Source organism: Oryzias melastigma, linkage group LG19 (genome assembly GCF_002922805.2).
Source record: "Oryzias melastigma strain HK-1 linkage group LG19, ASM292280v2, whole genome shotgun sequence".
Taxonomy (NCBI): domain Eukaryota; kingdom Metazoa; phylum Chordata; class Actinopteri; order Beloniformes; family Adrianichthyidae; genus Oryzias; species Oryzias melastigma.
In genome coordinates this window covers 15,479,000-15,490,834 of record NC_050530.1, presented here as the reverse complement: position 1 = coordinate 15,490,834, position 11,835 = coordinate 15,479,000, and the positions used below count along the sequence as shown (strand labels likewise).

The window sequence follows — 11,835 nt, the reverse complement described above, 5'->3', positions numbered from 1 at the left end:
GCAGATTGGAGTGCAGCTCGCTCCTTGGCCTGCATCCAACTCCGTCCCTGTAGCTTTAAGTCACCTGTATTAACTTATGACTAACCTGATTAACCTGTTTATGGATCCAACAAGAATGATAGATTTCTAGGCTGGCGGCCAAGCGCGCCATCTTGAATGAAATGGTTTGTGTAATTAACGGAGTCTCAGCCAGTGACAGGGGGTAATTGTAGCGTTTGCAGATGATGTCTTGTTGTCATCGAGGGTGCTCCCCGTGCAGTTATGGGTACTGACGGCTGCTGCTTTGGGCTTTAGGACAGAAGCAGACATCTGGCGGTGCTGCAACCTTCAAAACACACATGGACTCGCTCCATTCTACCCCCTCCCCCCCGTTATCCTTGCTATCCCGTGGTACTGTACCTCCAGAGCAGAGTGCTGGGTGGTGTGTTTGATCATATTAGCTTCAAGTTGCTGCAGAGCAATTGCACATGATCCAAACAGCAATGTCACAATGGCTGGAAACATGGCAGGAGGGCAGCTGGGGGGTGGGGAGGGTATTAAAAATTCAGACCGCTCTCCTGTTAGATCTCAACATGGATCAGCTCTTTAAGGAGGAAATACTAACTTGGTGCATGGCTTCACACAACACAATGAACACAATTCATTATGAATATAGCTGCTTTCTGTATTTTTTTCTTTCTTTTTTTTTACCCAGATCAATCGCACACCAAAAAACATCCTGAATTGAAAATTGCAACTCTAACAATTAGAATGACTGAGTCATTTCTCTATAGAATTCTTCAGGATTTTAACTTCTTGGAACCAGCACTTCCTGTTTAAAAGGCAAGGGGGAGGAGTCACTCTGTCCAGTTCTCTTATACAGTCAACAGATGATACTCATTGAAGTTCTGATCAACTGGCTTAGTTTTCCCGCAGGAAAACCTTGCTGAGGTGGAGTGGTCAGCCTCTATAACAAAATGGTAACAGGTTCGGTTCCCACCTTGCTTGCCCAAAATGTCAAAGAGTTAAAGTACAAGACACTGCTCCCCTCATATTAGCCCAGTGTCTTGTTGGCGCCCTGTGTGGCACCAGAGCCACCATCAGTGTGTGAGTGGGACTCATGTGAGACTGAGTGAGGAGGACATGTTATTGTGAAGCCCTCTGGGCCTTAATCAAGCAGACATATAAGTATACAGACTGACAAAAATACAAACTCCTGCTTTGGTGACCCTGTGTCTTAAAAATAGTAACAGATTTAAAGAGAATCTGGAAGGAATACGATAAATATCTGCTTCTAAAATATCTCAGGAGGGACATAAACGGGTTTATTTATTGTCATTCTTTCACAAAAAAATATTTAAAATGATTTTTTTTATTGGTTAGATGTTATAATTGTCAACATTTTGACAAACAATCAATTGAAATGCATACGTTTTTGATCCCACTCAAATCCACTTTTGTATGATATCCTAATTTAATATAAAACCTTTGATGCTTCTTTATTTTTCCTCATAATTAAATCGGTGTGATTTTTACAGAACCAATTAAAAAGGTTCAGTTTTAGCTGAAGTTAGACACAAAAAACAGAGATGAGAATGTGGAGGTGCACTGACACATATTCCATCTGTCAGAGGAAAAGAGACTGCTCACTTCTAAAGAGGCAGCGCCATCTCGGTGGAATTCCCCACAGTAAACAAAACCACGGTGCAGACTAAAAGTGACCTACTCCTTCACTGCCATTATATGTAGGGCAGTTTTCACTATAACTTTTGTTTGTTGCTTAAAATTAAATTTAGATATATTTAAAAAAAAACGCTTTAACATCCTCAGCAAGGAAACAGGAGGAGACGCCATAACTCCTTCCATCTGTGGAGCCGTCGGATCAGACTTCCCTCTCCTCCCCCATCCACCCCTTTATTCCCCATCCTCTGTTTCCTCTGCCTTACAGATGTCAGACATGCTGCGACAGGCTGAGCCCCCAAGATGTTGAAGCAGGAGGAAACGCAGGAATCAAGGGGGGAGTCTGTCTCATCACCGCAGGTACAAAAGGAGATTAGCCAGTTCACCTGAGGAGGGGCCTCTGCCGGCGTGCATGGGGGTAATGATGGGCTCAACAAAGGCGGCTGGAGTTTTTGATTCCTCAGATCAATCGCTTCTCAGTCGCCTTTATTCAAGTTTTGGCTTGTTCTTTTTTTTTATAGATAAAAAGCCTTAAAAATGAGTGTTATCCTGAATTATAATTAACAAGAGGTGACAATTGCATCCATTTTTGTTGCTCCATTTCATGAACAGCCCAGATTTAGGTCACATGGAAGCCCTTCGTACTCCACAGATTGCTGTGTCACCAAGAGACTCGGAGTGCTGCCGTCTGCCACACACGTCTGCCTCACCGAGTAAAGGTGTGGAAGCTAAAGCAGATGGGCTGCACTGATGAAAGAGAATTCATGAACCAGCTGCAGACAGATGTTCTGACAGCACCTGTGAGCACGGATGGAGTTCCCTCAGTAGTTGAGGATCTTTGTGACCTTTTCTAGTAGATTAACCCTGTAAAGCCCATTACAACAAATAATTGACAGGAAATATTTTTTTTTAATTTCACGCCCTTTGATGAAATCCACAAATAATAATGTTAGCCTATGAAGCAAAAATATTGACGAGTGTTTGAGGGAAAAAAGAAAAAAAAATACAGTATTTACCCACTGACTCAGATTTGATACAAACATTTTTAACATTTTGTACTAGATTATAATAGAAAGAAGGGATTAGAAAAAAATATTGTGAAAGATGGCTAAGTTTTTCTGCCAAAAGTCTTGTTGAGATTTCACAGGGGCAGCCATTTTAAAATGAGCAGGAAAAGCCCTTCTACTGCCCCTAGTGGAATGACGAAGTACTACAAGGCTGAAAACATGAACAAAATTCTATCAGATGGGTTTTTAAGGAAAATTTGGGCCATTTTACTGAGATAGGGGCCTCAGAAATGCGTGTATCAAATATGATACGAATTGTTATGAAGGGGTGAAATTTGCTCAAATGATTTTCCTTTGAAACACTTTTTACGGAAATGCTTTACACCCCAAAACCAAAACTGCAAAAACTAAAGTCCAAAGATTAAATTTGATAATTTTTTAACTGCATAAGTGACATAAATAGAGAATAAATGTTTCAAAAGTGAACACACAAATTGAACCCTTGTGCGCTCTTATGGGGTCCAGATGACCCAACCCTTACATGGACGTGTGATCGAAATATTGGACTAGACTTGTGTAAGAAAAAGCCTGGAGCAAGATTCAGCAGATTTTCACTGCTGCGACATTCAACCCTATCCAACTATAGACGTGCTAGTAAACAGTAGAAAACGAAAAAGAAGAAGCCCCTCCCTGCTTGTCCAGTGTGAACACCATATATTGAACATTTATATGTGTATTCAGTCATGTTTTTATCACTGTTGCTACAACATTCGTTAATGAGCTAAGAGAAAATAAACCATCTTTTTCTGGGCAGATTAAAGTGAAAACATTTGGGGACTAAAAAAAAAAAAGAACACCCAGCATCCATTAACTTCCATTCCATGCTTACCCATGTGTGGCATAAACATGTCCGTAAACTGCTCCCACAGTGCCGCGTTTGTGCATTTTCCTTTGCATAAACACATCACTTGTGAGTGCCAGTTTCAGTGTCCTCTTGCACACTGATGCTAGGCTTTGTGATTTCTGACCCCCTCCCCTCAATGAGTCACTTAAATGTGGTCAGAGACAGACTGATGGCCATCAATAATGCAGAAGATCCAGCGGCCCGCGTTATCAGCCAGAACCACTGGTCTGTCTCTGCTGGAAGCTTCGATCTCCACAGACGGATGGCTTTAATTTTCCGTCTGAGGGGGGAAGCAGGCGAGAAATTCTAAGTAGCCTGCATGTGGGAGAATGAATATCATCATTTTATATAACATTTGTACATTAACTTTGGATGGTGAATGATAATAGCTAAAGCGTTCACCACTAACTGATGAGGTAATACTTCACCGTCTGTCATGAGGGGGGTGCACGCTCAGCTGTTGGGGGTGATGGTGAAAAGCAAAAATATGCATTAAAAAAAGGGTTTTATTAAATGTAATGGGATCAACAGAATTTAGAGACACTGGATCAGATTTTTGAGGAATGTCGGATTTATTCCCTCTTCAGAAAATCTGCTTTTTGTTTGAATGTGAGCGTGTGCGGGCACACGTCCATCTCTGCGCTGCACAAGTTTCCAAACGTGCCTGTGCTGGCATCACAACGCCATCTGCCTCCGGGGAGAACAGCACAACATTTCATCTTTGTCTAGGTGATGTCACAATCAGACCTCAGTGGTAACGCTTGTAACTGCACACTCAATTTGCCACCACATTTGTCTGGAAACCATTGCCCGCGCCACTTCCGCCCACTCGCAGCACCAATCAGGCTGGCCCGGCCTCCCGCCCTCCTGAGTGAAGTAGTAGATTTTTTTTTTTTTTTTTGAGGTGGTTTGCTAGTGATGAAGGTGCTGGAAACTTTGTGCCTGCTACACAGTCCTGGCATGAAAATGAGCCTCAATTGAGGTTTTCCTCAGAAGCTGAAGTAGTGGTGGTGTGTAGAGAAAAATGAAGACACGTCTCTGGCTGAGACGCTTTTTCCTGCCTCCATTTTCCCTTTCCTTACATCAAATGCCTGCGTCACTTTGCATCTGGCATCATTAACAGCTTAGGGGTCAAAACGTTTGTATAATCGATTTATTCATAGCTGTTTTCCAGTCTTAGGGACGAGTGGTTGGTTTTTAAATAAGGTGCTGACATTTGACAGTGAGATGAGCGTCATCCCACACAAATTGGGGCCATGAACCCTTCACACGAGTCCATGCATTTGTCATCTCTCTGCATGAAATCAACACACTCAGGAATGGATGTCTTTTTATTTTATTTATTTTTTTTTTTTGGTAAATGCTGTTGATACACCCAAAAAAATTAAAGGATTTGAAGTATTGTAGCTTAAATTATATAGAAACCCAGAAAGTTGGTGTCTTGCAGATAGTTTTGAAAAAAAAGGCATTTTCTAACAGAGAGTTCAGAAATGTACCTCAGTTTTGAGTTAGAAGTAAGCCTCCACTGATATCCCATTATCTCTTTCTCACGACACCAAGCTAACATTAGCGGTGCAACAAAAACGGCGAGCAATATTGGAGCTATCCAGCCGAACAGGTTTGAGTCAGATTCCAGCTCAGATGAGGAAAACAAAGACATACGTAGATCTATATGTCTGATGCGTCAATATAGAGCGGAGCAGGGAGTCGTAACCCCGCCCCTTTTGGCTGCTGCGTCACAACTCAAACAGATATATAGACTTAAAGATCATTGATTTAGTTAATAAGATTAATCTTGGTCATGAAGAGATAAAACCTTAATCTATGCATAAATAATTACTATGAGAGTGATCAAAAACTATCTTCCTTAATCGTGACATCATCATCATCATCAGGTTTTGTTGAGTATTGTTTCTGTTCAATAGTCTTACCAGTGAGCACAGATATGCTAACATGCATAATTCACAGCTCCCAGACAGAAAGTAGACTTTACAAGGGTGTAAGTGGGGAGAAGACATGGTAAAAGTATTGTTGAATTTTGGGATGAAGGCCAAGCTTTGCAGCGTGTGAGGGAAAAAAAAAATCCAAAATAAAAGCGACATTAAAAGTGCAGGAAAAAGAGATGTGAAAATGGGGTTGAAGGAAAATCTGTGAGCTCTTTCCTCTCCCTGCTGCCATTTTCTGTCCATTAGTGTGAGTGGTGCTCTTCCGGTCTTTGGTTACTCGTCTTTTGACTTATCTCCTCCAGATGCATGAAAGAGTGAGGGCAACGAGCAGGTGGAATATGGAAGTAATGGAAGCAGAAGTGCCTGGTAATTAGAAGCATTACTGAGATTACAGGATTATCTAACCATCTTCTTCACTTTTTTGATATGAGCCAACTTTAGAGAGTAGAAGTTCTTTGGAAACTAATTACAGGGGCTTTGTAATATTCTTAGATAAGAGCCTTTTAATAAAGGAGCAATGATTTGCTCTTAGAATAGGTGTCAACAAGAACTGAAAGTTAAGAATTAGCTAATGGAATGAGACTCATTTGATTGATCAAGTACCCCTTCAATTAAAAAATAAAAGCTTTATTTTTCTGTTAAATCCTCTATCTTAATAGTTCTAATAAAAGCACAGCTAGTTTTTGAACACGTTTCTTGTTTTTTGCATTTTCTGTCTGACAAAAAAACCTTTGTTTTCCTCTTTGTCTTGCTTAAAATTGTGTGGGGTTGAGCAATATTCACCAGAACTTCAAACATGCCAAAATCTTGCAAAACTGTTTTCTTACCCCTTGCTGATTTTCAAATGTTCTGGAATGTTCAATTTTTTCTCCCTAGTGTTTCCTCAAGGTTCACCCTTTGCGATCTTGCTGTTTCTCACATTTTTAGTGCAATTTTGTGTTCTGCTTTCTGATTGGCTGTTGACCTTGTCAATCAATCTCTCATAAAGAATGCTTGCAGTTTACCACATGGATCTTCAATCAGGATCAGATCTTTCTTTTTTTCAAATTATACAATATTGGACTTATTTTTCTATGAATCTTTGAATTTAAGGAGTTTAAACAAGAGAGAAAAGTATCTAAAATTTGTAGTGAGGATTTTTACAGCCTTAAAATGTCTACTTTGTAGATTTCACCTATCATAGAACTTTGAACATAACCCTCACAGTTATCAAGGAGACTGTAATTAAGTTTTCAGCTTGTTTTACCTTAATTATTAATTAAAATTTTTACGAAACACCAATGTATTTTCAAAGAGACAAAACCATCACAACATCACAGACTTTCTTACTGAAAAATAGAAAAGGAAGTCAAGTTCTCGGTCCGGATTATTGTGGGAAATGGACTCTGGTTCACTTTAAAGGGCGTATGCCTTGAAAAATTACTTTACGAGCTTTTAAGTGTATTATAATGTTCATTCCTCACTATAGAGAGCCCCAAAGGGGTATTTTGTTCTGTTCACGCATTTCTGAGTAGCTAATCCTCTTAAAACCTAAAAAAAACCCTACCAGGAAGAGTCCGCAGTACCAGCCCCTCCCCCAGGCCAACACAAACACTTTTCTCCGTGAAGCTAGCAGATCAAGCTAGCAGTAATCAGCTAGCATCACAAACTCCCCCGTTTGTGCAGACACCTGCTGTCTGTGTTGTGATCCAGTGTAGCGATGACCAAGAAACGCTCATTCTGATTAGCGTTTAAACGTTCTAGTGAGAAATCTGCACATGTTGCGGTGGACCCTGAACGTATCAGAGAATGGCGGAAGCAGGCGGGGGATAATAGGAAGACGGTAGGAGAAAAGGAGCCGACTATTTCCTGGAGAACTGGTTTGAAAGTCGATTAGTGAGCAAAATGATCCGCATAAAAGAGAGGAGAATTTTTGATAATCAGAACAATTTTCTCATCAATTTTAATAAATCTTAAAATGTTCATGTTTGCGCACATTTTGTGGCAGAATTTCACCGTAAAATGAACCCATTAGCCATCCTGTCTGAATGCCAGAGCTATGAAAGGCAGATACACAATATACACATCAATCTTTGCAAAAATTAGAACGTTTGTTTTCGTCAGAAACGCTGATGAGGCTGCTGGCTCCAGGATGACATCACAAAATGGGCAGCACCCTTAAGGAGCGAAAGGCGGAGCCTAAGAAATCAAGTTGTTTTACTTCCTTGTAGAAAGAAAGTTCACAAAAATAACTAATATTTCATAAATAATTAGCTCCCAAAGGTAATATATGAGCAAATTTATGAAGATAGTTTACTCTGAAAGACTTAAGAAAATCATGTTATAAGTCCTTTAAGTGTATCCAGTCTTCAACCATTTCATTTAAACATTTTGTTCTTTTAAGTGGACATTCTCTAAAATGATTCCAGAAAGGGTAGAACTTATAGCCTTGATCTAATTTTCTGAAGGAATTGTCACTTTTTACTCCACACTTTCACTGCGATGAACAGATGAGTCTGGTAAACAGCAGCAGAATGGCTCACTGCTGTGCACCCTCTCTGCCCGAGTGTCTCCTAATACCTCAGCGAGCGCGTCCTTCCACTTTGTGCACGGCTCCACGTGTTTACAGTCTTTGAGTGCGGGAGTCCAGGAAGGCCTCCAAACACACCAGAGCGAGGACTCGCAGTAAAAGCCAGGGTGCTCCTTAAGAGAGCCACCAAGAAAGCAAAAGACAGAGCTCCACTGTACATTTACAGATGAAAATTTTATGATGCTAAATCTAGACAGACTTTTAGTGTCAGTCAGGATTACGGCAGCGGCCCGAGCACTCATTAAATTTTTAAACCGGAGAGAGGGAGATCCCTGGGTGCTCGCAGATATGATGAGTGAGAGGAGCATGAGAGCAGGAATTGGATTACAGGTAAACAAATGGATCAATACCTGCAGAAGTAAACGATCTCTTCCACAGCTGAACCTGCCGGCTTTGGTTTGAGCTCCTGGACGTCTGAACTTCTGCTTGGCTTTTATGGTGAAAGCTCAACGCCACAAGATGAGGGATTTGGGAGCGTTTGCGCAGATAAACCGTACAACGAGACCTGACAGAAAGATGCTCCGAGCAGAAACCAGAGCACAGGGAGGATGATTGTAGGGCGCCATGACAACCGTCCAGTCAGCTGAGGACTTTATAGAGTTTGAAGCTCAAGTGTGATTAAAGGGGTAAATGTCTGGATGTCAAGCTGCAAGTGATCCTATTACTTGTCATATCAGGGAACTTTTCTCCAGACTTTTGCAAACAGTTACGAATAAATTGAGATTTTCTTTGCTTAGAAGAAACCTTGTACTTTTGTTTCTCACTCTTTAGTAGTCAGTGTACTGCTTGTTGTGTGAATGTTTAGTAAAAAATACAGAGACTCTCCTGCTCTTTTTCAAAGTTTTTTTTTTTTTGCATGTAAAAACTCAATCAGCAATATTGGTTTCAAAACTTTATAGTTCTTGAAATAATAATTTAATAAAATATAAATATGCCCCATAGCAAATGAATCAGAAATTGCTCAAATCCTTTAAAAACTTTAAACTTGTCAACTTCTGCATATAGTTTCAGATAGAGAAATCATTCAAACTTTCACGTTCAGCATCTACTGGCTTTTTAGGGTGATTTGGAATTAAGGTAACAACATACTAGCTGTTTTTAGCTAATTTAGATTTTTTCCAGCTTTTTAGGCTGATATTTTAGCATTATTCTGTTTTGGCAAAATTACTGGTAACATTTTTAAAGTTCCTTTAACAGATTTAGAGTTTAGCTAATATTTTAGCATTATGCTAGCTGTTTTGGCAAAATCTGGGATTTTTCATTTTTCCAGTTTTTTTTTTTTTTTTTTTTGGGGGGGGGGGCTAATTTGGAGTTTAGCTAATACTTAACTATTACGCTAGCTATTTTGGCAAAATTACCGGTAGACATTTTTAAAGTTCTTTTGACAAATTTAGAGTTTGGCGAATATTTTGGCATTTTGCTAGCTGTTTTAGCAAAATCTGACATTTTTCCAGTTTTTATTTTATTTTTTACAAATTTTGAGTTTTGATTATATTTCAGCAAGCTTTTGGCTTCAGTGTTTTCAGCTGTCAGTTTCAGCATTTTCAATTAGCTTTAGCATCTTCAGCAGCCACATTCAATTCACAGCATTCACAGCATTCATAATGTATCTAGTTGTTGATAATGTTCTTTAAGGTCCTGTCACACTGTCGCTGTGTCCATTTTGCGCATATTGCATGTATGAAAATTGGTCATGTGAATATTCATGGAAAAAGGGAGAAAATCTGTGTTCTTTTCATGCCATTTTCACAGATTTATCACGAATGAACCATGTTAAAACCTGGTCTAAGTCACCATAAATAGTGTAAGTTCTGCTTCAGGACTTACGGTGTCTTCAACACACGGTAACTTGGTGTGTTGGAAGATTTTGTGTTTCAGCGTTGCCGGTGATGCCTCGGGTGTTAAAGGGTTAATACTGATAATAACATCAGAAAGATTAGAAAACAATGAAATATGATGATAACATCAGCGTGTAGGACTTTAAACGATATACTTTTTTTCTGGGCAAGTAAATGTCTGTATGTTTAGTGCAAAAAAATGTTTTTTTTTCATTTTCTCAAAGGAGGACATGTTTAGTGTGTCTTGGTTTGAGCTGCATTCTCAGCTGAAGCTCTATAATTGTTTTTCCTATTAGGAATGTGTAAATAAGAGTCCTATCTATTTTTTTCTTTCACATATTAAGGATGTGTAAGTACATTTATACTCAGTAATGTGTTTCCATCAGACTGTTTCTCCATTAGCTTCATTCAGTTCCTGGAACTTTTTGTCAAACTTTGAAACTTTGAAACTTTTCATAAAAAAATCTTATAATTTAAAGTTATTTAATTATTGGTAAGAACAAACCAAACCAGCTATCTGAATCTTGGACCAGCTTTGCCTCCTGTGTTCATCTGTGACCCCTGCACACATATGACCCAACTGCCAGCTGCCAGTCTGGGAATGCAGTGAAGAATTTGTTGACTTTCCTGCCTAACCCTTTGTAACCCACTGTTTTATATTCTTTTGCATCTATTTGTTTCTTTTTAATCTTTACAAAAGTGCTCTAAAACTCTAGAGCTCCATGCATACATTGATTTTCATTTTACTGAACTATTTCCAGTCCTATCTGAGGCACACCTGATCGTGGCGGCAGATCCCAAACCCATCACCCAGGTGCTGCACCTGCAGCTGTCCGTCACTTTCTGAGCGTAAAGGTGTTTTAATTTGTAAAAATTATGTAGCAAAACTTGAATGTTTGCTCTGCATAGCAGAATAACTAATATATCATTATCTAATAATGTTGGTTTGTTGAATTTCCTCTTGACTGATGGGAGAGGATCTGAGCAGTGCTGTTAACCTCCGGGCTCAGCAAACACTGGGGGTAAATTAAGACATCCATGAGACCCCGAGCAGCTGAAGCAACAGTGTGGACGGCCGCTTGGCTCTCCTGCTGTCCGTCGCTGTGGCACACACCCAGAACCAGGTGAGATGACACCCCAATATCTGTCTCACTGCTGGAATGTCAGGGAGTGCACTGTTGACCCAGACGGAGCTGCCAGTCAAGAATCGCGTGTTTGTGTGTGTCTTTTACAACGGGGGGGGGGATTTTTGCTGGGGTCTGATGGGCTTTTAACCCCGTGGTTCCCAGGGAGCGTCTGCTGTTTCATTGGTGGCACACAGACCCCAGCAGAGAGGAGACAGGTGCAGTCTGCCTTCTGGTTTGTTCTATCCACTGTCCCAAAAGTCTTTTACCACCTCTCCTACCATCTGAGCACATTCTCCCTCCAACTCTTCTGCAGCACAGATTCATCCTCCTCCTCCCCACAAATGTGCTGCACAACTTCACCTGGAAAAGTAGGAAAACTTTTTCATATGAACTCAAAAAATCTGCTCAAGGACCCACACGGTAAATGCATTTTTCCTCGTCTTAGCTTTACACTCTGCACTGCAAAAATTAAACGGACTTCAATCTTCATAAATTAATTCTTTCTCAAAAAACATTTTAGTCTAAACCGATGGCAGCAAACTAAGTTTTTCAATAGCAAAATAGTATTAGCTAAAGTCTTAGACTAAACTGAAAAAGTGAAATATTTGATCAATTAACAAATGTTCAGTAATCTGTTACACTTAAAATTATTAGAATGCATCAAATTACATTTTTGAGTAAACCATAAATTTTAATTTGATACAAACTTATAATTTTAAAAGTAATAAATAACAGATTTGATTCAATGTTTCACTTTTTAAAGAGTAGTTTTTTTTTATTAAAAT

General features: G+C 39.7%; 1 long non-coding RNA gene across 3 annotated transcripts in view; it reads left to right on the top strand.

The window, feature by feature from the left end:
* Positions 1-11,835, top strand: part of LOC112154038 — an 83,160-nt gene that overhangs the window by 2,412 nt on the left and 68,913 nt on the right. Inside the window, exons 2-3 of one of the 3 annotated variants that reach the window (XR_002920590.2) lie at positions 1,928-2,019; positions 2,312-3,520. This is a non-coding gene — a long non-coding RNA (uncharacterized LOC112154038). Of the gene's footprint in view, positions 1-1,927; positions 2,020-2,282; positions 3,521-11,835 lie in introns of those variants that run through there. The other 2 variants (XR_002920591.2, XR_004949802.1) reach the window with 2 other exon arrangements.